Here is a 26,535-nt window from a genome sequence, read left to right on the forward strand (position 1 = left end):
AAAAAAACCTTCTGGAAACCAAATTGATATTTTGTCAGTGCTTCATTTTTACAGATATGTGAAGCTAGTCTTCAGTACATTACTTTCTCAAAAATTTTGGATAAAGCTGTTAGAAGGGAGATTGGACGATAATTGTAGACATCAGATCTATCCCCTTTTTTATGCATAGGTATAACAACAGCATATTTCAGTCTATCAGGGAAAATGCCCTATTCCAGAGAGCTATTACACAGGTGGCTGAGAATCTTACTTATCTGTTGAGAACAAGCTTTTAGTATTTTGCTGGAAATGCCATCAATTCCATGTGAGTTTTTGCTTTTAAACAAGTTTATTATTTTCCTAATTTCAGAAGGAGAAGTGGGTGAGATTTCAACTGTCTCAAATTGCATAGTTATGGCCTCTTCCATTAACTGCCTAGCATCTTCTAAAGAACACCTGTATCCTACTATATCCACAACATTTAGAAAATGATTATTAAAAATATTTTCAACTACTGAAGTTTTTTTCGTAAAGTTTTCATTCAATTTGATGGTAATACTGTCTTCCTGTGCTCTTGGTTGACCTGTTTCTCTTTTAATAATATTCCAATTTTTTTAATGTTATTATCAGAGTTGCTGATTTCAGACATGATACACATACATCTGGATTTTTTATAACTTTTCTTAATATATCACAGTAGTTTTTATAATGTTTGATAGTTTCTGGGTCACTACTCTTTCTTGCTGTCAGATACATTTCCCTTTTCCGGTTACAAGACATTTTTATACCCTTAGTAAGTCATGGTTTGTTACATGGGTTCTTTTCTTGGGGAAGCAGTTTTCAAATGCAGATACAAAAGTGTCATGAAATAAATTATATTTTAAATTGGCATCAGGTTCACGGTACACCTGATGCCAGTCTAATAGCTATAGGCTTTCCCTGAAATTTGCAATTGTAAAATCGTTGACTCTACATACTACTTTGGAGGACTGTTTAGTACTGCTGAATGGAACCATGTCATATATTGTGACTAGCTGTGCACCATGATCAGAAAGACTATTCTCAACAGGCTGAGCATTTATCTGGTTAAACTTATCTTGGTCTATAAAGAAGTTATCTATCAGTGAGCTGCTATCCTTTACCACCCGAGTAGGAAAATCAATAACGGGTGTCAAATTGAAAGAACTGCGTAATATTTCAAGGTCATTTTTCCTATTACTCTCTTTCAGAGAGTACATTGAAGTCCCCACAAAAATAATAATTTGCTTCCCAATGTCTGACAGATAGCACAACAAAAGTCCAAATTTTTCAGAAATGAATGAAAATTTCCCGATGGGGACCTATATACAGTTACAATTATAAATGAGCCTTTATTTAATTTAAGCTCACAGGCATATGCTTCTATAAGTTTCTCTACACAAAACTTTTTTGTTTCTATACTTTTTGCACAATGATAAGTTTTGATATATATGGCAACTCCTCCTTATTCCATATTTTCTCTAATTACATGTGCAGAGAGCTTATATCCACTTACATTTACCTTATCCATATCAGTAACAATGCGATGCTCAGACAGGCATAGTATATCTATTTCATCCTCAGCTTCTAAATCCTCTAAACATACCAGAAGCTCATCTATTTTATTCTTTAAACTCCCAATATTTTTATGAAATATACTTACATTATTTTTAATTATACTTTTATGAAAACCTTTCCTTATTCTAACATTTGCTGTACACTTCTGTCTGAGTTTCTCATTGTGCTTAGGCCTAGTTCCTATACCACTGGTACCGAGCGAGGTGGCGCAGTGGTTAGCACACTGGACTCGCATTCGGAAGGACGACGGTTCAATCCCGTCTCCAGCCATCCTGATTTAGGTTTTCCGTGATTTCCCTAAATCGTTTCAGGCAAATGCCGGGATGGTTCCTTTAAAAGAGCACGGCCGATTTCCTTCCCAATCCTTCCCTAACCCGAGCTTACGCTCCGTCTCTAATGACCTCGTTGTCGACGGGACATTAAACACTAACCACCACCACCACCACCATATACCACTGGTCACATGGTGTTCAGAGAGGCAGATTATGTCAACTGGGTTGGGTGACTAATTAAGCAATGCAATTACCTAGGACTGAGATACAACTTGGTGGAGATAAAATTTCTGGTGATTGGTGAAAATTTATAATTGACAGCTGTGATTGGTGATCCAATGTGCTAGAATTGTGCTGTTTAATTTCTTTCCTAAACTGAAGATTTGTTTCAATCCTGACGTCTCATAGAACATAGAACCTATCCTAAAAAAGGTGCTGCTCCAAACCTGTAACCACTGGTATTTTACCATTCATGGTAAATTTCCTGTTATTACCCCAGCCAGTTTACCCTTCCCTTTCCTGTTGAGATGTAGGCCGTGCCTGGTATAGTCTCACCTACTGAGAGAATCAACAGGAACCACACCAATATGAACCCCCGCACCCGACCCAAGCAGCCGTTCCAACTACAAATTAACTCTCCCAACAGAAGAGTTCAAATGAGGCCGGTCATGTCGTCTCAGGAGAGATACAAATTCAACATTGGTGTGTCTCGATGCCGACGCAATCTTTACCAGGTGACCCTCTATACTGTACCCAGGATCACTGTCGATACTGTTCCCTGGCCCTCCCACAATAACCACGGTGTCTTCCCTGGTAAATCCTTTACAGAGTGAACTTAAATCCTCTGTCACCTGATCCAGACTAGCACTTGGTTTGAAAAAATTTGTGACCTGGTATTCTGGTCCTAATTCCTCCTGCAAAAGTTGGCCTACACCTCTGGAATGAGAAATGCCTAACAACAAAACTTTCTTCCTCTTCGATGACTTTCCTACATTCTTTTTCAATTTCCTATTGAAAGTTCGTTGTGTCCTGTCTACACCTACCTCTGCTTGAGGCTCATCAGTTTCTAACTGAAGCAACAGGTTAAACTTATTTTTGACATTCGCTGCAAAACTGTCAGGCATCGAAACTGTCACTCAGTAATCCTTTTGGCAGTCTCTCACTGTCCATGTCAAAACTAGAACGCAAGAACCATGTTATCGCCATTTACTTCCATCACACATACTATAGATCTACGCACAAAGCAATGCAATCCATCCAATAGCTCAATGTACTCTAATGGCTCCACAGTACGCATCGTTTCACTTTGGAAGTCAACACCTCTCAAACTTTATTACACGAATTAATCTTTATTGCATGCCTTTGCAGCTTATCTGCTACCGCCTTTGACATGTCAACTTCATGGCGATGTAACACACTACCAAAGGTCAGTTTTTGTGTGAAGTTTATCCAGAAAGTCAATTCCCAGGATCTAACAGTATCCCTCCTCAACACGTTTCTGTGAACTTGCCGAGGTGCTCACTAACTTTGCCTCTGAAAAGTAAATAACTCTAGACTGAGTTCTCATTTTCGATAAGGCCAAGATCTTGACCGTAGAGCTGCTCAGTTAGACTTTCGATTTGATGTTCTCCACCGGTTTCGGAAAAAAAAGTGCCACTATGGAAGACGTGGTTATATTCTAATTGTCCTTGACACGTAGATATGTTTGCAAAAACACTTTCCAACGGTAGAAAGATTACGGAAAATAAAAATTAATTCAAGTTCTCTAAGGTGACTAATGAGGCATCTGTAGTAGTAAATAAACACCAACAAAAAATGCTTGATTGTGCTAGAAGCGACTACACACGTCACAGAACAGAACGATCGCCGCGAGGTTCCAGATAGAACTGAGGAGGTGGTAACCTCTGCCGCTGCGTGGTGGGAAAGTGGTGAAATGATGCTTTAGCGACCAAGTGGCTTGATGCGTACTTTTGCCACACGCGAGTTTTTATCCTCATCAACGATAAGCGAAAAAAGTCTGAGTTTGAAGGATGTAGTGACTGCGACTGGAATCCAAGTAAACCTGGGAAGCTGCCGTATCCGTTTAACAACATCGACAGAGGCACAACTGTTGACCTTCCAACAGTTGAACGGTTCGTAGGCAAACCAAGTGGAAAATTAACTATGCATCACTTGTACTCCAAATGCTCCAACAACGAATCTCAAATGAAAAGAAATTGCTTATTGTGGAGTGTCAGCCAGAAAACTCTTCTGTTCGCCATATTTATTATTTCAGAATGATCCCAAAACATGTGTAACATCCAGTATAGCTAACTAGATAAGGGAACTTACTACACGAAAACGACTTAGAAAGAGCTATACTCTATCCTTCCTGATCACTGGAATAGTTATTTTCATAAAAATAATTATTGAGAATAGAGATGTTATGAAGAAAGCCTAGTAGGTAGCAGTGTGCAATCGACGTTCCAGAAAATATTGCTGAAAGAAAGAGACTTTTTACGTGGGCTGCTTAAAAGAATTTTATGTGTTACGAACTTTTTAACCTCAGGAGATTTGCGTTTAAGGAGAACTAGCAATCAGTAAGGAGACCAAATAATGACTTCTTGGATTTAGTTGAGTTATGGCAAAATATTATCCATTTTAAGAACATATAAATTTATGTTAAAAGCTGTTGAGAGGAACATCGAAAGATAACGCACTGTTATCTTGTAGAGCACAACATAAGCTTTCATGATTGAGTAGGGATAATATATTACAGAAAATCTGAAACGTCCCCTTTTAACAATTTTACACGACTGGTGTATGTGAAACGTCCTCTTTGAACAATTATACACAAATGTGCTTAAACCGACATGCAATATTTTTTAGCGCAACGCAATCTGACTTTCAAAAATCCCTACAAAAGAATGGCCCTGACTAACATGAACCTATACATTCCAAAAATCACTTACCTCACAAAAATCTTCATTACTCAAGCTACTGCAATACAGCGAGCGCCACTACTGCCAGCTAAATAAAATATTCAAACTACTGAAGGCACTAACTACTGACAGGCATAGTTAGCAAATGAAAGATTTTAATACAGAACAGACAATGTATTTACCTTAATATTCATAATATATAAATCAGTTCGTGACACCAATTCTTACAAATTTCAAAACTCCGCCATCTCTCTCCCCACGTCCATCACTGCTGGCGGCTTGCCTTCAACTGCGCAACGCTACGCGCTGTTAGCATCCAGCTGCCGCTGCCCAACACTACAATGGCAGACAACAATGCAGACTAAACACAGACTGCACACGGCACAGCCAGTGATTTTTTCATACCGAGCGCTATGTGGCGTTACCAATAAGAAAACCTAAACAGCCCACTTACATAGCCCCCATGCTCCCCACAAAAAAATTTTACAAATTGTTTTGGGCAGTGGCCAATAATGATTTGATAAAATTTTTCATAATTACTATAACAAAGATATCAAATACACACACTTATTGATACAATGTTGGTCAGAAGCTAAAATTTTCTCACAGTCCATAAAGACAGTCCTGATCGTTCATCACAGTAAAATTGCAGTGTTTTTTTTCAAAGTCTGAGCAATAAAAGAAATTGCACTTGGAAGTAGTGGATTTCTAAGCAGTCTTGAAGAAGTATTGTTGTCCTTCCAACGGAAAGACAGTGCTGACTCTTGACATGCAGACAGGTAATGGGCCACAACAGACCAAACCCACAGCAGAGTCAGTCGAAGTTTTGAAGAATATTGGTAGGTAGGTCATCACAGAGTAGACCCTTTGTAGTCCTGGTAGAGATTACTATTGGTGGGCCACCAGAGGTGCAGACTCACTGTAGTCCTTGTAGAAATAATGGTATTGGTGGGTCATCAAAGGTGTAGACCCACTGTAGTCCTTGTAGAGATGGCCAGCAGCCATCTGTTTGACTGTGCAGGTGCACAATCACCATTGAAGAGTCTTGCAGATAATATAGCAAGTCCATAACCACCCCTTGTGCACTCACAAAAATTTTTTTTGAAATGTCCTTACAACCAGCAATGCTGTTATCCAGTCCCTTACTGAATTATTAACACATGTGCAAACACTATCAGTCCCTACTTCTCACATATTGTCCATATACTATGACCAACAGAAATGTGTGCAGTGAAATGTAACTTACAAGTTACTTAATTTGATGAACTGGTGTCAATTACAATTTTATAACATAAGAATACAATAACAAAGGTACAAAATATATCATTAAAGAACATAACAATACAGATAACATTTGTAGTAGTACAGGCTTTACAAAAGAATCGAAATAGCAAATACATCAGTGTTACAAAAATTACGACATAAGTACATACATAAAAGATCAGAATAACTTTTGAAACATCAACTTCACACATGAGCATTAAAACAGAACAGAATAAATAATTTCTAAACATATTTACAAAGAAAACGACATATTATTAATGCAAATTATATTTGAGGATAACAGTATTCCTCATCATAGTGAATGTAGCTGAATATTAGAAAATTCTACAACATAAGTCTTATCAGATGAACATATAAAGAGAGGAAGAACATAAATACACAAGGGTACACAAACACATAGTGGGATAACACAAGGATAGGACAGGGTTTGTTTTACTGCAGTATTTTGCAAACAAAACTTTCTTTATTTCTCAGAGATCTCCCTTCGTTCTTCATTATTTCCAAAAAGTCCTATCTATACCTGCTTTCTATGCTTTTCTCATATAACCTCTCAGTGCATTTCTTCAAATTCATCGCAACTCATTCTCCTATATAGGTTACCCCCTCTTAAGCTAACTTAAATCTACTGAGCTCAGATGCTTAACTAAGGGACGACGCAATGCAGCAGCACAAAACAAATTAACACAAACAGCAATGACCCAAAAAAAATGGAAATTGGTAAAGCAATTGCAATATTACAGCTAATATAAGGCGCTGTGCAGCAAACAAGAGAAACAAATCCCTAGTAAAACTGGCTTAACAGAGTAATACAAAGCGAAATTCAGCAGCACTATGCCTGGCACACAGTAGAAGCAAATGCAACAGCTTATAACTAAACATGACAAAGCTCAAGCAGAAAAAATATTACAGTAAAGACAACAATGCAGAAAAGGGAGATGTCGATTCACATCTTAATGTCTATATAATTAAAGTGGTGCACCACAAAAACTTATTGTAAAAAAAATATTACCATGTACTTGAAAAGAAAATTATGTATGCAGTTACTGTTACTAGTCCCTTCTTATTGTTCTTTCCTTTCCAAGTGCTCCTTTTTGAAGAATGTGGATCATAAAATCGTTATTTAATAGATCTGTTGACAGAAAGTGTTCACATTAGCAAATGCATTTAATTTTATTTTATAAACCCAATGCTGCAACATAGCTGGAAACTAGATATCAAATGGAATAAGCAACTATGGACAAAGCATAAAAATATCATTCAATAGTCATGTGACATTTTATAAGTTAGTAGAATTCTCTCAACTCTCGTAGAAAGACGTTTGTTATAATCAGGTGTCAGATGTAAGTATCTTTCTCAGTAATGAGCGTGTCGTATTTGCGGTGCTTTCTACAAAGGAATGTCAATAGCGAGGATAATGGCCTCCCTTTTTTTTTACCTGTGCCTCTGAAAGGCACAAACTAATGGCTTTCTTTTGTCAGGTGGTTGTCGCGCAGCTGGGTGCCCACGACGCATTACGTGCAGGTGGTCACTTAATTGTCTTACCGAAATATTTACGACACCAGTTTCCGCTACAGTGGCAGTCTCATATAAAAAAAATTCACAGGTCAAGAATTTGCGTTACAAATCTGTAGAAATAAAATCATTTAAAAATAATAGTGTTCAAAAATTTTCAACAGCATAGTGATACATTCACGCATATACATAGTTTTCATAACTCTTAAAGTACGATTCCTGGTTTCCAACAACCTTTTTCACAAACCAGAGTCCCTAACCACTACTCATTATTTTTACTTTATTCGTCGACACTTCTTCAATATTTCATCATAACAGATACGTAGCATAACCAAATAACTCATATAGCATCAGCTTACACATACCTCAGCAGCATAATACACATCGTCGTCGTAAAAATAACATCATAACACCTCAGTCAATTCTCAAAATCGTCGTAGCTTCATCCAATAATTTCAAAACCTAAAAAAATGCTCTGCTCATGTCAAAAGTGTCATCTACCTCTAACGTAGTTTAAACATCATGATCCCATACCAAATACATCATTCAAACCTCTCTTAGAATCACAATGGTTCCGAAAAAATTTGAACAGTCCACAAAGTACAGACGAAATAGAATTTCATAAGTGTGAAGTTATCCACCTGCGTAATTGCTTAAATATGTGTCACTGACGTAGTAAAAAGATGTTTGTTTCTCTGTCAAATAATCAGATAGCTGTGTAATTTTGTGTTAGAGAAATATGGTACCGATGTGTAAAGTTGTATAAGCAAATACCATATTAGCTAGGGCTCCTTGTGCTTGCCAAACACATGGTACACAAAGTAAGCGTGTACCCCCCTGAGGATTAATGTAATTATATCTTCAGGTGTTGCAGATTACAGCAATGGAATGAAATGTATCATGGAAAAGCTTTGTATCATTGTACTTCAAATATCTTTAAGAATAAATGTTTAAGTACAAAATTAATCACTCAAATACGTGTACTGTAGCGCTAAACTGTGCGTCTTGTTGTAAGATAATCTCTGTGGAAGTGTCGTAGTTATCGTCCTCCGAAAACTAAGTTCTGCAGAAGTCAATGTACTTACCTCATGATAAACAAAAGTGAAATGCTTTGCGTATAGATATCGTAGTTACTACGCTTATTGCTGTGATGAAGTAAGTACTGTACTGTAACGTATTGTTGTGCTACAGAAAAGGCTGTCTCATTGTAGCTATACCACAAAAGTTACTAGTAAAACATGTTTTACTTTCCAGAATTATTCAGAAAAACTGCAGATATAAAACAGATAAACTGCAAAAGCAACATTGTAAATTGTCACTCATTAGTAGCGTCGTGATAAAATCGTGTAGCTGTCACATAAACTAACCACTGTATCATCTGGTATCTCACAGAAAGAACTTTAAATCCAGAATGTATTTTCAAGTAAACCAAAATGTTGCATTAAAATCTCATTAGCAGTACTGGTAAATGTTCTAAGTATGTCAGCCTTATGGTCGTTACATAATCGTGCCACTAACAAGCAAGAATGTACACACACACAATGACACTGTGTCATCTGTTCACTGTAACAATGCATTCGTAATTTCTGTTTAGATAAGTTCTCTTGGTTCTTGATTGGATATTTAACTTAAATATTGCTGCATGTTAAGAGATTATAAGTCTGACAAAGCATACTAGTAATGTGAAGTGAAAAGTTATATGGCAAATACAAAGTTAAAAAGCAGATTATCTTTCAATAAACGGTTTTACATGTAAAATGTGGTGTAAACCTTTACTCTTCCTAGTACGCAGACTGTCAACTGAAAAGCAATTATCATGTGGTTACGTCGGTAAGGAACACTGGAATTTTGCTCAAGGTTAGCTTATGTTATTTTTCTCTAAGCCAGCCGGCGCACGCGGCTGCCTGCGGTGCGAGTCATTGTCTGTTTCTTTGTTGACGCGCTTCGTTAATGGGATTAGGAGACCTAACTTCTACAAATTCACCTTCTCGAGAGGGTCCTGCTCTGTTTGAATCCCGCCAGTTCTGATGCAATTCAGGTCTGTAGTTACGATCATATTGTCTGTTGTCATGTCGGTGATTTCTGTAATTAATTTGTTGTCGGACACGTGGTGGAGAATTTCTCCCTGAATCGTAACTGCGCGCTGGACCGTTGCGTCTGAAGTTATTCCCTCTCCCTTGATAATAATTATTTTGGTTCCCATATTGTCTGTTTCTCTGAGTGTCTCTGTGATAGTCACTACCGCGGAGAGGTGACCTTTCCCTGTAATTATTACTACTCTGCCAACAGTTGTCATACGGGTGGTGTCTGTTTTGGTCACGATTTGTATTGTGAGAATAGCCTTCTCGTGTCCAGTTATTATTTCTTTCATCGCGGTATTGCGACGGATGTGACCTGTGATTGATGTGTTCCTGTTTTCGCGTTCCGCAATTGTCAGTGTCAATTTCTAATTCTTGTAAGAGTCCCTGAAAAGCTTCAATGTCGTCTTTGCAACGGCCTGCCAAAACAATATGCCGTAAATGTTCAGGCAATTTGATTAAGTAAATGCGGATGAGTTCTGACGGGCTGTATGGGTTTGACAGGTACTGATTCTTGTGCAACATGTCTTCAAAATATTTCACAAGACTGGAAAATTCAGTTTGTTCGAAATGTTTCATCATCATGATGCCATGTTTTACTCGGTCTTGTGTGGCTTGGGACCAATATGCTGAGAGGAAGGCATGGTGAAATTCTCCTTGACTGTGTCAATCGTGAATGACCGATCGCATTCTTACAGCTGGTTCATTCTCTAAGTAGCCACACATAAATTCTAATCTGTGCTCTAGTGACCAGTTGGGAGGAAAACAATGAGAGAATTGATGGAGCCACGCTTGTGGATGAATGTCATTGCCAGAATTCTTAAATGTTTTGAATTTACGTGTAGTAATGAACAGCTTATAGTCAAAATCATCGTGTCGGCGGGTAGCATATCGTTCATTGTTACGTCGTGTCGGCAGTTCCATCTCAAAATTCGGTGCACCTTGCCAATTTCTTTCATAATTTTCGAAGTGCCCTGTGTTATTATTTTGTGGCTGTTCCGTATTTCTATGTCCCTCTTCCCGTATTGGAGTGCGAGTGTCCTCTGAAATACGTAATTGTTGTATTACCTGTGACAGCTGATCTTGTACTTCCCGGATTTCTCTTCGGTGTTGCGTACTAATTTGATTCAGACTTTGTTTGAATTTCCTAATTTGTTCGTACTCTTCTGTGTCATTAAAGACTACCGGTTTTGTGTCATTCAGATTATCATCTACCTTCGTAGATAAATTAGTGAACTGATACGAAAGTTCGGCTACTTTCTCCGATAGTGAACACATTTCCTCAGTGTGTTTTTCTGAACCAAGTTTCAGAGTGTCCATTTGTGTTGAAATCGAATCTACTGTGTCCTTTAAGTTTTCCTGAGTTCTTGCAAGTTGCGTAACCGAATCGGTGGATGCAACTGAGTCCATTTTAGCTTGCAAGGTGTCGTGATTTTCACGAACAATAGTTTGCAATTCTTTTATGGCTGCTTCGTGATTCTGTAATGCATTTTCATGCCGCGAAAAAATGGGTTGAAAATGCTCTCAAATTTGTGTTTTTACGTCATTACAGATTTTTTGACATTTCGATTCAATGTTATGTAACTCAGTAGTTAAATCTTCACGTGTTTGTTCAAGTGTGGTGTCTAACTTCCGAAGATTTTGTTCCATTGTGTCTAACTTTTGAAGATTTTGTTCCATTGTGTCTAACTTTTGAAGCTTTTGTTGTGATTGTCTCTGATTTTGTTCCATTGTGTCTAACTTATGAAGCTTTTGTCCCATTTGTTGCATTAATTGTAATAACAGTGCACTGGTGTCTGAAACATGTTCCTTAGTGCTATTCGGAAATGTATTTGAACCGGCAATATTCGCAGTTTGAAAAACAGAAAATGTGTCTTGACTTATTTGAGAAACCGGTGAGGACGCAAAACCTGAATCTACAGTATTTGCAAGAATGTGTCCTGTCATTTCGGACTCCTGAGGCGAGCGGTTGCCAACCGATCGATCGATAATGCTTCCCTGTTCACTAATTGTTTCACTGTCTAAACCATTGTTTGCAGGCCGCTCCATTTCCCTATGTACAATTACCAAATTACTACTTTGAACACTAGTTAATTCATTACATGGTGGCGCTAACACACTGCTTTCGTCTTCACTGTCATTTCTCAGTTTACTTTGGAGCCTAGTATTACGTTTTTCACACGCCATTATTGTCACAATATTTCACTCGACAACACAGAAAAAAACACAGTTTGAAGAGCAAAAATAAGAGAATACATTAACATAGCACTGAAAATAATATCTAGTTAATTGCAAGCGAAGCTGCGAAATACTTGGTGCAAGTCTACATGCATGCCACAACTGTTTTACTGTACAACAATGAAAGACTGCAACTACAAAGGAAATTCTCTCTATGATTACGCGCTAGCAATAAACAAAGGCTACACTAGCTACACAAACTACAAGAAAAAATCAGAAGATTCCAGTGAGTTATACATGGCTAAGGGTCGACATATGAAACGTCCCCTTTGAACAATTTTACACGACTGGTCTATGTGAAACGTCCTCTTTGAACAATTATACACGAATGTGCTTAAACTGACATGCAATAGTTTTTAGCGCAACGCAATCTGACTTTCAAAAATCCCTACAAGAGAATGGCCCTGACTAACATTAACCTATACATTCCAAAAATCACTTACCTCACAAAAATCTTCGTTACTCAAGCTACTGCAATACAGCGAGCGCCACTACTGCCAGCTAAATAAAAGATTCAAACTACTGAAGGCACTAACTACTGACAGGCATAGTTAGCAAATGAAAGATTTTAATACAGAACAGACAATGTATTTACCTTAATAGTCATAATATATAAATCAGTTCGTGACACCAATTCTTACAAATTTCAAAACTCCGCCATCTCTCTCCCCACGTCCACCACTGCTGGCGGCTCACCTCCAACTGTGCAACGCTACGCGCTGTTAGCATCCAGCTGCCGCTGCCCAACACTACAATGGCAGACAACAATGCAGACTAAACACAGACTGCACACGGCACAGCCAGTGATTTTTTCATACCGAGCGCTATGTGGCGTTACCAATAAGAAAACCTAAACAGCCTACTTACAAATCGTAGAAGAAAGGCTGGGAGCTCTGATTTTTTTCTATTTATTTGTGATGCTACTCCCTGATTTTAACGTCTTTTTTATAACGAAGAGCAAAATAAATGGGAAATTCATAAGACGTTTCTGGAATATTTTGATTTGCAGAAAAGACAGGTGATGCAGTTAGTAATGCCATCATAGATTATTTAGCTAGCAGGAAACTGATTTACAACACAGTCATGGTCAGTGCTCTGACAGTGTATCAAATATGGTTGGACAAATAAAAGGAGTGCAAACACATATTAGAGACATTTATCCACTAGCAATATTTTCTCCTCCTGGACCTCGTACTCAGTGCTTCGTAGGGATACACGTTACAAGAAGTAATGAAGCAAAGGTACAGTCATGCTCAAAACTATCCGAACGACCTGAATTGCATTTCGCCTTATTCGCATGCAAAACGTAAAACGCAGATGTCTAGCAGGTTCTCTAATCGCTCCTTGGTACAGTCCTTTGACTATCGAAAATGGTTCCAACAAGCACCACTAGGAAACACTGCTCTGTATCGCAATGACTTAAGATTTAAAGTAATACCACGATACTACAACTATCAAGGAACTCCTGATCACAGATAAAACTGTCCTTAAAGTTTGTAAGCTCAGATTTACTACAACAAATGACATACCTGAAATGTTACTACTCCCGCTATTATGTCAGACAGGTAATGGACGTAGTAAGCTCGTCGTATTCATGATTTCCTCTTCGAAGTAACATACCGTACTTATTATTTAACACAAAATGACATTAAAAATTATAGTTTTTCACGAGCAGCTAGTTGAGAATATGTATGAAATTCAAATGACACGAAGAACCGTCTCGTTCTGCATATGGATTCAAACCCAGGTCATGCAGACTAAGCAAAGACTTCGCGACTGACGGAAACTCTCAGTCATTCCTGACTAGGCGTACAGAGAGCGATATACCTCGATTTTAGACAGTACCATTTAGCAAATATCAACTTTAAATTACATAACGTAAACGCGGATTCCTACCCAGCGTGTATTGACCCTGTTAACGAACTACGAGAGATGTTAAATATTGCTTCTTCACAAGTAACTTACTTGAAATGCCGTGAGCTAAAGCTTTGCGTTGGACAGGGATTCGAACCCAGAACGCAATCGGATTGTTAGCAAAGCACAATCAGTTGTGACATATCGGATTTTCTCGGCAGTAGCTAGATGTATTAACTGAAATGACGAGACGAAACATTAATGTTTTCCTTCCCAGGACGCCAACCCTGCAGCTATCGCTGTTATATTCTAGACAAAGCGAACGTTAAATATGGGTTTGTTACACCAGCAGCGACATGTGAGCATGTTTGAATTAGAAATAATGTGACGAAGAATTCAGTGCTGACTGGTAATCGAACCCCACACATATTGTTGTTCACTACACACAGACGCCAGCTATCGAATTTTTCTCCACCAGCACCTCGGAATAATATCCCTGAAGTAATAGTGATCTCACAAGTACTTCTGTGTCTCACTGGGAGCCAAAAACGTCAGATATCGTTAGTGTTGACTACAAAAGAAAATACATTAAAAACTGAAATTATTATCCACCAGAAGATAGATGTTCTCGTACTAGAGCTTGATAATACATAATGAAACTTGAGTGCCGGGCTAGGATTCGAACCCATTCATGAGCAATATATGGAGATATTGAGGAATCTGCAGTTTTGAACAAACAACAAATTGTAGTCGAGCTGTATTGTCACGAATGAATCAAATTTCGCGTTAAGGGAGGTCTGAGTTGCATTCCCAGTTCAGAACCAATTTTATCGACATACAGAAGCTCAAACAAAAGATGGAATACGCTTCATAGCGTTTGTTTCGTCACTGTATGTAAATAACTGGTAAAAGAAAGGTTACTGGTGACAGTTTCTACATGACTTTATTGTGGTTCAAGCTAACGTCTATTTGGGAGAGAAGGTATATCATATTTAATGTGAATTTCAGACCACAATGCCATCATACATTCTTCACTTGGCGTAGCCAGAAGTGAATAGAATCTTTATCTTCCTATCAAAAATCATCGACAGAAGTTGGAATCGAACCCAGACCATAAGTATATGAACCCATCAGCAGTCCAACAGACCACCAAATCCTATTGTCCGTGACTCATTTTTCTATCGTAACGACGTTGCGCCCCACTGGAGGAGAATTCTGACACACAGGCCCCCTGTATTGGTTGCTGCATGTTAAGTACATTCATTTACTTGGTTGACCAAATTGGCATGAACTAGCTGCTTCGGCTACCCAGTGCATACATTTGACTCTAATTTGTAATCACCGAAATAAAATCACATAACTGCCACCTACACAGAACTGCCAACAGTGTAGCATGCAGCAATTTAAATAGGAGGTGTTCCTTTCCACTTGAGCTACTCTATTGTGCTATCTGTTTGTTGAAAACCTCATCCAGTGCAATAGAAAAGCTGTAACTGTCTTTCTCTCAGAAGTGTACATCTGGCCGTATGCATTATCTCACAGCACTGTGGAATGCGGAATTTCTGGAGAAACTGTTGTTGACTTCTGGAGCTGCCGTAGCCACATGTCAGCTAGTAGCGTAATGGAAAACTATGTTTCGGTCGAATACCTCTGTGCCTTTCTGTGCATTTCAAGATATGCTTCTACACACTTGGTGCGCTTCCAGATTGATATCTGAGAGAATTGTATTTAGCAACATGTATCAGACATGTTTTCCAAGCAATATATCGGACAACACGTCAGACCAGCAAGATTTCGTTTGTGTGTTGCGCATGGTGCAAGAAATATTTGTGTTTTGCTTGCTTCTGTGATAGGTTTCACCCCACTGAATGGAAGCAAGCTCACGAATAGACTGTCAGTAATTGGAATTATGCAATAATACACTTAAATGCTGTATTTTTGCATTATGTATCGCGATGAAAATAACTGTAATAGATTAAATGCCTACTTCCTCAATACTGGCGCTTCTCGATGCTTTCCTCAAAAAATAAAAAGTGGCAGACAGAGCGATAAAACAGAAATGTATCTCAAATATTAGCTCGGTAACGCCATGTTCGTCTCGTGATGTAAAGCAAGTATAGTTGATAGGCAATATCTCGTTGTACTAGCGATATGTATGGCTACAGGGTTCTTTCTTTTCTCTCTGAAAACAACCAGAACAGAATTCAGTTACAAAGTGGTAAGAACACCTATGCAGTGCGCCATTTAAACACTCAGCCTTTCTTGGTTATTTTGTTAATCGTTAAGAATTGTATGTAGTGTAGTAAATATCGTTGATTACTGATTTGCTATTACTACCGCTGTTATTATTGTTATTTGTCACCTCACAACAGCTTTCCTATCTCGCATTGCTGCCGATTCACGTAACGAATGGATAAGGATGAATGGAATGTGGGATGTTTCGTCACGGAGAATATACACATTTATCTCGGCGTCTTGTGTTCAGGGTGTGGTGTCACCGCCAGACACCACACTTGCTAGGTGGTAGCCTTTAAATCGGCAGCGGTCCGGTAGTATACGTCGGACCCGCGTATCGCCACTATCAGTGATTGCAGAACGAGCGCCGCCACACGGCAGGTCTAGAAAGACTCCCTAGCACTCGGCCGAGTTGTACAGCCGACTTTGCTAGCGATGGTTCTCTGCCTACTTACGTTCTCATTTGCCGAGAAGAGAGTTTAGCATAACCTTCAGCTACGTCATTTGCTACGACCTACCAAGGCGCCATTATCAGTTACTATTGATATTGTGAATCATGTACCGTCAAGAGCGACGTTCATCATTAATGGATTAAAGTTAAGTATTCCACCAGCTACGTCCATTGTTTCTAAATTCTAATTTCCTTGTCCTGTTCCAGACCTCACGCCAGCCTGCGTGAGCTAAAACGCGCGTCTTTCGGCCTCCTCTAGTAACACGGTGTTGGCTCTCCTGCCATCCACAAAACAGGGTGATAAGAAAATCTCAGTAAGAGAAGACGACAACGGGATGCCGGTGATGCAGGCAATAATACCCAACCAGTTCTGTCGACTTAACACCATGACGACAGACAAATTGGCGTCTCAGTGTATTTTGATTATAATTCGTTAGCCTTCTTGCGACCTCGTTCTAATACCTCGTGGGAGCAGGCATAATATTTTGCTTTTTGAACACCAAGCAATAACACACAAAGATAGTAGATGGAAGGATACAAAGAAACAATCAGACTCATGGGTGTGGATCCAGTTTCAAGACACAGCCAATTCCGTTCAACTGTTCTTCCAAGTCCTCTGCTTTCTCTGACAGAATTACAATGTTATCGGCGAAATTCGAAGTTTTTATTTCTTCTCCATGGATTTTAATACCTGCTCTGAATTTTTCTTTTGTTTCCTTTACTGCTTGCTCAATACACAGATTGAAAAACATCGGGGAGAGTCTACAACCCTGTCTCACTCCCTTCCCAACCACTGCTTCCCTATCATGTTCCTCGACTCTTATAACTGCTATCTGGTTTCTGTACAAATTGTAAATAGCCTTTCGCTCCCTGTATTTTACCCCTTCCAACTTCAGAATTTGAAAAAGAGTCAACATTGTCAAAAGCTTTCTCTAAGTCTACAAATGCTAGAAACGTAGGTTTGCCTTTCCTTAATCTAGCTTCTAAGATAAGTCGTAGTGTCGGTATTGCCTCTCGTGTTCCAATATTTCTACGGAATCCAAACTGATCTTCCCCAAGGCCGGCTTCTACTAGTTTTTCCATTCGACTGTAAAGAATTCGCGTTAGTATTTTGCACCCGTGACTTATTAAACTGGTAGTTCGAGAACCTCCGCATCTGTCAGCACCTGCTTTTTTTGGGACTGGAATTTTTGTATTCTTTTTGAAGTCTGAGGGTATTTCGCCTGTCTCATATATCTTGCTTACCAGATGGTAGAGTTTTGTCAGGATTGGCTCTCCCAAGGCTGTCAGTAATTCTAATGAAATGTTGTCTACTCCCGGGGCCTTGTTTCGACTCAGGTCTTTCAGTGCTCTGTCAAACTCTTACGCAGTATCATATCTCCCATTTCATCTTCATCTACATCCACTTCCATTTTCATAATATTGATCTCAAGTACATCGCCCTTGTATACACCCTCTATATACTCCTTCCACCTTTCTGCTTTCTCTTCTTCGCTTAGAACTGGGTTTCCATCTGAGCTCTTGATATTCATACAAGGCGTCCTCTTTTTTCCAAAGGTCTCTTCAATTTTCCAATTTTCCTGTAGGCAGTATCTATCTTACCCCTAGTGAGATAAGCCTCTACATCCTTACATTTGTCCTCTAGCCATCCCTGCTTAGCCATTTTGCACTTCCTGTCGATCTCATTTTTGAGACGTTTATATTCTTTTTTGCCTGCTTCATTGACTGCATTTTTATATTTTCTCCTTTCATTAATTAAGTTCAATATTTCTTCTGTTATCCAAGGATTTCTACTAACTCTCGTCTTTTTACCTACTTTATCCTCTGCTGCCTTCACTACTTCATCCCTCAAAGCTATCCATTCTTCTTCTACTGTATTTCTTTCCCCCATTCCTGTCAATTGTTCCCTTATGCTCTCCCTGAAACTGTACAACCTCTGGTTTAGTCTGTTTATCCAGGTCCCATCTCCTTAAATTCCCACCTTTTTGCAGTTTCTTCAGTTTTAATCTACAGTTCATAACAAATAGATTGTGGTCAGAGTCCACATCTGCCTCTGGAAATGTCTTACAATTTAAAACCTGCCTCCTAAATCTCTGTCTTACCATTATATAATGTATCTGAAACCTTCCAGTGCCTTCATGCCTCTTCCATGTATATAGCCTTCTTTCATGATTTTTGAACCATGTGTTAGCTATTATTAAGTTATGCTCTGTCTAAAACTCTACCAGGCGGCTTTCTCTTTCGTTCCTTGCCCCCCATTTCATATTAACCTACTACTTTTCCTTCTCTTGGTTTTCCTACCATCGAATTCCAGTCACCCATGACTATTAAAGTTTTGTGTGCCTTCACTATCTCAATAATTTCTTTTATCTCATCATACATTTCATCAATCTCTTCGTCGTCTGCGAGGCTAGTTGGCATATAAACTTTTACTACTGTAGTAGGCGTTCGGTTCGTGTCTATCTTGGCCACTAAGGCGTTCAATATGCTGTTTGTAGTAGCTTTCCCGCACTCCTATTTTTCTATTTATTATTAAACCTACTCCTGCATTACCGCTATTTGATTCTGTATTTATAACCCTGTATTCATCTACGAGAAGTCTTGTTCCTCCTGCCACCGAACATCGCTAATTCCTATTACATCTAACTTTAACCTATCCATTTCCCTTTTTAAATTTTCTAACCTACCTGCCCGATTAAGGGATCTGACATTCTACGCTCCGATCCGTAGAACGCCAGTTTTCTTTCTCCTGATAACGACATCGTCCTGAGTGGTCACCACCCGGAGATCCGAATGGGGGACTACTTCACCTCCGGATTATTTTACCCAAGAATACGCCATCATCATTTAATCATACAGTAAAGCCGCATGCCCTAGGGAAAAATTACGGCTGTAGTTTCCCCTTGCTTTCAGCCTTTCACAGTGTTAGTGTTACAAGTCCAGATCAGTCAATCATCCAGACTGTTGCCCCTGCAACTACTGAAAAGGCTGCTGCCCCTCAACAGATACCTCTCCATTGTGGATACACCTACGGTACGGCTATCTGTATCGCTGAGGCACGCAAGCCTCCCCACCATCGGCAAGTCCCATGGTTCATGGAGAGGGGGATATCGTGTATTTACAAAAAAATGGCTCTAAGCACTAGAACTTAGAACTACTTAAATGTAACCAACCTAAGGACATCGCACACATCCATGTCCGAAGCAGGATTCGAACCTGCGACCGTAGCAGTCCGGACTGAAGCACCTAGAACCGCTCGGCCCCCAAGGCAGGCGTGTATTTACAAGAGGAATTATTTGATGTGTTTTATCTTCCTGGGTATTCTATGTTTTTCAATGTCGCGCCTGAAAATTCTACCAGCATGGCTTTGCTTTATCGAGAAGGAATCCCGCTGACGGATGTCGAAACGCTAGATGATGGTCGCGGTATAGTCTGTAGTTTTTATGACCACACCTTAATTTTTCTTTACGCTCCGTCTGGATCCGGTCGTTCATCCGATCGCGCGCGGTTTTATAAGGAAGAAATTGTTTATTTACTCCGAAGGAACCCGCTCAAGGTTTTGTTAGGGGGTGGTTTTAATTGCGTCTTACGCCGTGTTAATGACACCCCCAATAATACATTTTGTCGTGAACTTAATGATGTGGTGACGTCTTTGCATTTCCAGGATGCTTGGGTTTGCAGATATCCTACATTGGTGCGGTTTACGTCTTTTACAGCTACTTCAAGTAGCCGATTGTACCGCTTTTATTCATCTGCCCCCATATGTAGGCAGCTTCTATCGATTGATGTAATTCCTGCCAGTTTCACTGATCACTGTGCTGTTTCAATGACCTTTAACGACGTCCCGCAGCGGGTCCATCTTTCGCGCCCTTTATGGAAGCTAAACACTCTTCATCTCACGGACTCCTCTCTAGAAGGCAGCATAGCAGACGTATGGCGGCGGACAACCCAGTCCCAGACGGGTTATTCCTCACTTCTAGAATGGTGGGTTACCTTTGCTAAGCCCCGGATTCGAAATACACTCAAGCATTTTAGCGCTGAAAAGGCGGCTGAAATAAGGTGCACTAGGGAATTTTATTATGTAGTCCTTCGCGATCTTTACGATAATGCTCGTGATGCCCCCTTGAGGGTCGTCGACGTCCGCCTTGTGAAGGCAAAACTCCTCCAACTCAGACGCAGGCCAATGGACGGGTCCCGACTGTGTTCCCAGCCTCGTTCAATCGTATAGGATGAGTTGACCTCTCTCTATCATCTGCTCCGGCTTCACAAGCGATCTCAAAGGACGTGTCTTTCTACCATTCTCTAGGTGCGCGTGAGTGGTCCTCCCAATCTGATATCATGCGTGAACTATACCAGTACTATTCCGAGCTTTATGCTGAAGTGGATTCAGACGGTCCACCGTCTGTTGATTTCGCCTCCCTTCTTGATCGTGTTGTTACACCAGCTCTCCAGGAAGAGTTTTTCTCTGTATTCCATCGCGATGATGTTATTGTGGCTCGTTCTCCCTCCCATAAATCACCTGGCCCCGATGGCCTTCCCAAAGAATTTTAAATTCGATTTTGGCCCCTAATAGGAGATACGAAAATTTCCATGGTAAATGAAGTGTTCCACGGAGGCCTCCTCCAGCCCAGCTTTAAGGTTGCTAAAATGGTCCTGACTCCCAAAAAAAGGCGGGACGTTTGCGTGTGGATCAGGTCCGCCCGATAACCAATTCCAACTATGATTATAAAATAGTGGCTCGAGCGGTCAATAGCCGGTATTGTTGGACTACCATCATCGCGAGCCATCCCCCTCTGCGGGTCCGGGGGTTAGAATAGGCCCGAGGTATTCCTGCCTGTCGTAAGAGGCGACTAAAAGGAGGCCCTCCCCCTCAAGACGGACGGTTCCACGACTAATATTTGCGGTCATTTTGGTTTTTCGCTTCTTCTGGTTGCTTCCTTCCTTTGGTTGGTACTTCTCCATCTCACTGTTTAACTTATTCTTTCCCTTGCCTTCTTCTCCTTGCCTTCTTCCCCTTGCCTTCTTCTCCTTGCCTTCTCTGGTCTCCGCCTCGGCGTTTGAGACAGTCCTTTCTCTCCCTCTCTCCCTTCTTTTTCCTCTTCTTCCTTCCTCCCTGTGCGTGCCTGAAGGCCGACCCACACGTTCGCACGCGTAGCCGGTGACGGGGTAACGCGTAACTCCCCGCCCTGGGTAGACAAGTAGGGCACGCACGTACCCCCTGGTAAAGGCCAGGCCCGGGGAGGGGTGATTGCCTGAGCTGCACCTTCCGACCATGCCGATTAGTCCCTCCGTCCGTTTCTCGGGAGGTGTGACCTGAGGTGTAAACATTCACCTAAGGCGGGAGTGCCCTCTGAGAGGGTCCCCACAAGGAAGGAGCGCGCCATTGGAGACGATGGCAATCATGGGGGATTCCTCCGCAATGGCTTTCTCTTCTTCTTCTCTCTCGACTTCTGCCCAAAAACGGAAACTTGACCAGCCACCAGTGACAAAAGTAGTACCGCCTGCCCCACAGTTCCTCGTAGTTTCTCGATCTGAGGACGGAAAGGATTTTTCCTCTGTCAACCCTTTCGTTATCCAGAAGGGCGTAGATGCTATAGCCGGATCTGTCAAGTCTTGTACCAGGTTGCGTAACGGTACCTTGTCAATTAGAAACTGAGAGCGCCTTTCAGGCACAAAAACTGCTTCGGGCCACACTCCTGTACACGTTCCCCGTCCGAGTGGAGGCTCACCGAACTTTGAATTCGTCTCGTGGTGTGGTATATACTAGATCACTCGACGGATTGACTGACGAGAAGATTCAGTCTTTCCTCGCTGAGCAGGTCGTGGCGGCTGTCCGTATGGTCATGAAAAAGGTCAACAATGACCTTGTACCGACCCGGACACTTATCTTAACATTTGATAGTGTTCAGCTGCCGTCGCGCATCAAAGCGGGCTACAAGGTTATTTCTGTTCGTCCCTAGGTCCCGACACCTACGCGCTGCTACCAGTGTCAGCGTTTTAATCACACTCGCCAGTCTTGTTCCAATGCGGCTAAATGTCACTTGTGGCAGGGAGCCATAGGGTGACTGTCCACCTCCGTCTCCTCGTTGTGTGAACTGTCGCGGTGACCATGCAGCGTCCTCCCGAGACTGTCCTATCTACAAGGAAGAACGCTGTATACAGGAAATTCGGGTCAAAGAGAAAGTGTCCACCTCAGCTGCTCGCAAGCTATTTGCTAGTAGGCAGCCCACGCTACTTTCAGCGGGGAAATACAGTACTGTCCTCGCCTCTCCTCGGACTACCAGGGAGGTGGCGACGCAGACATGCGATCTGACCTTCAGCACTACGGTCGTCCGTTCGGCCAGTGCTAAGATCGCCCGGTCGACGTCTCCTCTTCCTCCCGTCACCCAGCAGACACAAGCACCTTCATCAACTTCTGCCAAGACGAAGACCCAGAAGTCAGATGCACGGGCCTTCAAGAAGGAACCGTCCCGTGCGGACTTCCTACGTACCTCGAACCCTCAGACATCGACCAGTACTTCCACTAAACGACCTTCCATGAAGGCTCTTAGGAAGCACAGTTCACCGCCACGGCGCATTTCTCCTCCTGCACCACCCAGCAGTTGCCGCCCCAGGCCGTCATCCGTTTCGCCTGGCCGCACCGCTGGTAGCCGAACATCTGGCCGTTCACCAGCGGAGGAAGCTCCCCCTCCCGGCCATCTTAACAGGATGGCCGATGAACCTATAGAACCAATGGACGATGACTGTCCGCCTACTGCTAGCGGTGGCAGTGCTCGCTCGAAACCAGGCCCTCAGCGGCCTTCGAGGTGACCCCTTCTTGCACTTCTTTTTCTTTTTCTTCTCACGATGGCACTTATTCACTGGAATAATGGCAGCATTCGCTCCAACCGAGAGGACTTGAAGTTGCTGCTCCGCTTGCACCGTCCGCTCATCGTAGCCCTCCAGGAAACGAAGCTACGCCAATGCGGTCACATTGCCTTGGCACACTGCACCTCTGTGCGTTTTGACCTACCCCCTGTGGCTGGTATTCCGGCTCATGGAGGGGTTATGTTGCTGGTCCGGGATGATATCTACTACGATCCCATCACATTGCACACCGTCCTGCAGGCAGCTGCCGTCCGACTTACTCTCCCCACTTTTACATTTTCCATTTGTACCGTTTACACTCCATCGTCGTCTGCTGTTACCAGGGCAGACATGATGCAAATTATTGCTCAGCTACCTGCACCATTTTTGTTAACTGGAGACTTCAATGCCCACCATCCCCTTTGGGGCTCTCCAGCATCCTGCCCGAGGGGCTCCCTGTTAGCAGACCTTTTCAACCAGCTCAATACTGCCTCAATACTGGCGCCCCTACTTTTCTTTCGGACACAACTCACATATATTCCCATTTACACCTCTCTATATGTACTACCCAACTTGCACGTCGGTTTGAGTGGTATGCACTTTCTGATACATATTCGAGCGACCACTTCCTGTGTGTTATCCATCTCCTGCATCATACCCCCTCTCCGTGCTCAACTAGTTGGATCATCTCCAAAGCAGACTGGGGGCTCTTCACTTCCAGGGCGACCTTTCAGGATCAAACCTTCACAAGCTGCGATAGTCAGGTCGCACACCTCACGGCAGTGAGGGATTTCGTAGGCGCCGCTCTGCTGTTGACCATCTGGTTACCTTGTCGACCTTCATTATGAATACCTTCTTGCGGAAGCGCCCGACCGCGGCTGTGTTCTTTGATTTGGAGAAGGCTTACCTGTTGGAGGGCGGGCATTCTCCGCACCATACATACATGGGACCTTCGCGGTCGCCTCACTCTTTTTATTCGTTCCTTTTTAATGGATCGACAGTTTAGGGTACGTGTGGGTTCTGTTCTGTCAGACACCTTTCGCCAGGAGAATGGGGTGCCACAGGGCTCAGTTTTGAGCGTCGCTGTTTTCGTCATAGCGATCAATCCAATAATGGATTGCCTCCCAGCTGATGTATCAGGCTCCCTTTTCGCGGACGATTTTACCATCTATTGCAGCGCGCAGCGTACATGTTTTCTGGAGCGCTGTCTTCAGCGTTCTCTTGACCGTCTTTACTCCTGGAGTGTCACCAATGGCTTCCGTTTTTCTGCCGAGAAGAGGGTCTGTATTAACTGGCGCTACAAAGAGTTTCTCCCACCGTCCTTACGACTCGGTCCCGTTGCTCTCCCATTCGTGGAGACAACAAAATTTTTAGGTCTTACGTTTGACAGGAAACTTAGCTGGTCCCCACATGTGTCATATTTGGCTGCCCGTTGTACCCGTTCTCTAAATGTCCTCCGTGTTCTCAGTGGTACGTCGTGGGGAGCGAATCGAACCGTCCTACTTCGCCTATATCGGTCGATCGTCCGCTCCAAGCTTGATTATGGGAGCTTCGTATACTCCTCTGCACGACCGTCCATCTTACGCCGCCTCAACTCCATACAACTTCGGGGTTTACGTCTTGCGATCGGAGCGTTTTATACTAGTCCCGTCGAGAGTCTTCGTGCTGAAGCCGGTGAATTGCCACTCACCTACCGGCGCGATATACTGCTTTGTCGGTATGCCTGTAGGCTACTATCAATGCCCGACCACCCATCGTATCGTTTCTTTTTTGACGACTCTCTCGACCGTCAATACGGGTTGTATGTCTCTGCCCTGCTACCCCCTGGAGTTCGCTTTCGTCACCTCCTTCAACACCTTGATTTTTCACTCCCTGCAACCTTTAGAGTGGGCGAGAGCCACACGCCACCTTGGCTCCAGGCTAAGGTTCGCGTTCACCTTGACCTCAGCTCGCTCCCAAAGGAGGTTACCCCCGGTTTGGTATATCACTCCAGTTTTGACGAACTTCGTTCGAAGTTCATTAATATGACCTTCATTTATACAGATGGCTCTAAGACCAATGATGGGGTCGGATGTTCTTTTATTGTCAGGGCACAAAGTTTCAAATACCGGTTCCATGGCCGGTCTTCACAGCTGATCTCTTTGCCCTCTACAAGGCTGTTCTTTACATCTGCCGCCACCGACATTCTGCTCATGTCATCTGCTCCAATTCCCTGAGCGCCATCCGGTTCACTCTTTCGTGCACCGGATCCAACGCTCTCTTCAGCAGCTGGTGGACGACGGTTCTCCGGTTAGCTTTATGTGGGTTCCTGGCCATGTCGGTATCCCTGGGAACGAAGCTGCAGATGCCGCGGCCAAGGCTGCGGTCCTCCAGCCTCGGACAGCTTCTTGTTGTGTCCCTTCATCAGATTGTAGCAGGGTTATTTGTCGGCGCATTTTATCGCTGTGGCATGCCGATTGGGCTGCACTTACAGATGACAGGCTTCGGGCCTTGAAACCTCTTCCCGCGGCTTGGACGTCCTCTTCACGCCCTTCTCGGCGGGAGGAGGTCGTTTTGGCCCGGTTACGAATTGGACACTGCCGGTTAAGCCATCACCATCTGCTGACGGCTGCGCCGGCGCCGTTCTGCCCATGTGGGCAACTGCTGACTGTCCGCCACATTTTAAGGTCCTGTCCGGATTTTAATACACTGCGTCTTGATCTTGGCCTGCCATGTACTCTGGATGCCATTTTAGCGGATGACCCAGGAGCAGCTGCTCGCGTTCTTCGTTTTATCAACTTGACAAACCTGTCTAATGACATTTGATTATGCTGTTTTTTTAATCCTATGCCTGTCAATCTGGCTTTTATCGTGTTTTCCCTTTTAGTTGCTGTTTTAACCTTGTGCCTCGCGGTGCATTCCTAACGTAGTCTGGGCGCTAACGACCATTGTAGTTGTGCGCCCTAAAACCACAAAAAAAAAAAAAAAAAAAAAAAAATCCCGAGCCATCAAAGTTATCTTCCGGGTCGTACTCTCCTGACTCCCGTTGCTGAATGTGGAGATTTAATTTCGCTTGCTTCCACCATTCCTGTACCAAGCGCTTTGCTTTTCATTGATTTTCACTAAGCGTTCGACCGCGTCAATCATAGATTCCTTATGCGAGTATTGACGACTGTTGCTTTTAACAATGCTGCACGACAGCTGTTTAGCTTTCTAATCACTGGTATTCGGGCGTCCATTGACGTAAATGGCCGTCTTACTTCCCTTATTGCTGTGTGTCAGGGCGTCCT

The sequence above is a fragment of the Schistocerca gregaria genome, chromosome 9 (genome assembly GCF_023897955.1).
Source record: "Schistocerca gregaria isolate iqSchGreg1 chromosome 9, iqSchGreg1.2, whole genome shotgun sequence".
Lineage (NCBI taxonomy): Eukaryota > Metazoa > Arthropoda > Insecta > Orthoptera > Acrididae > Schistocerca > Schistocerca gregaria.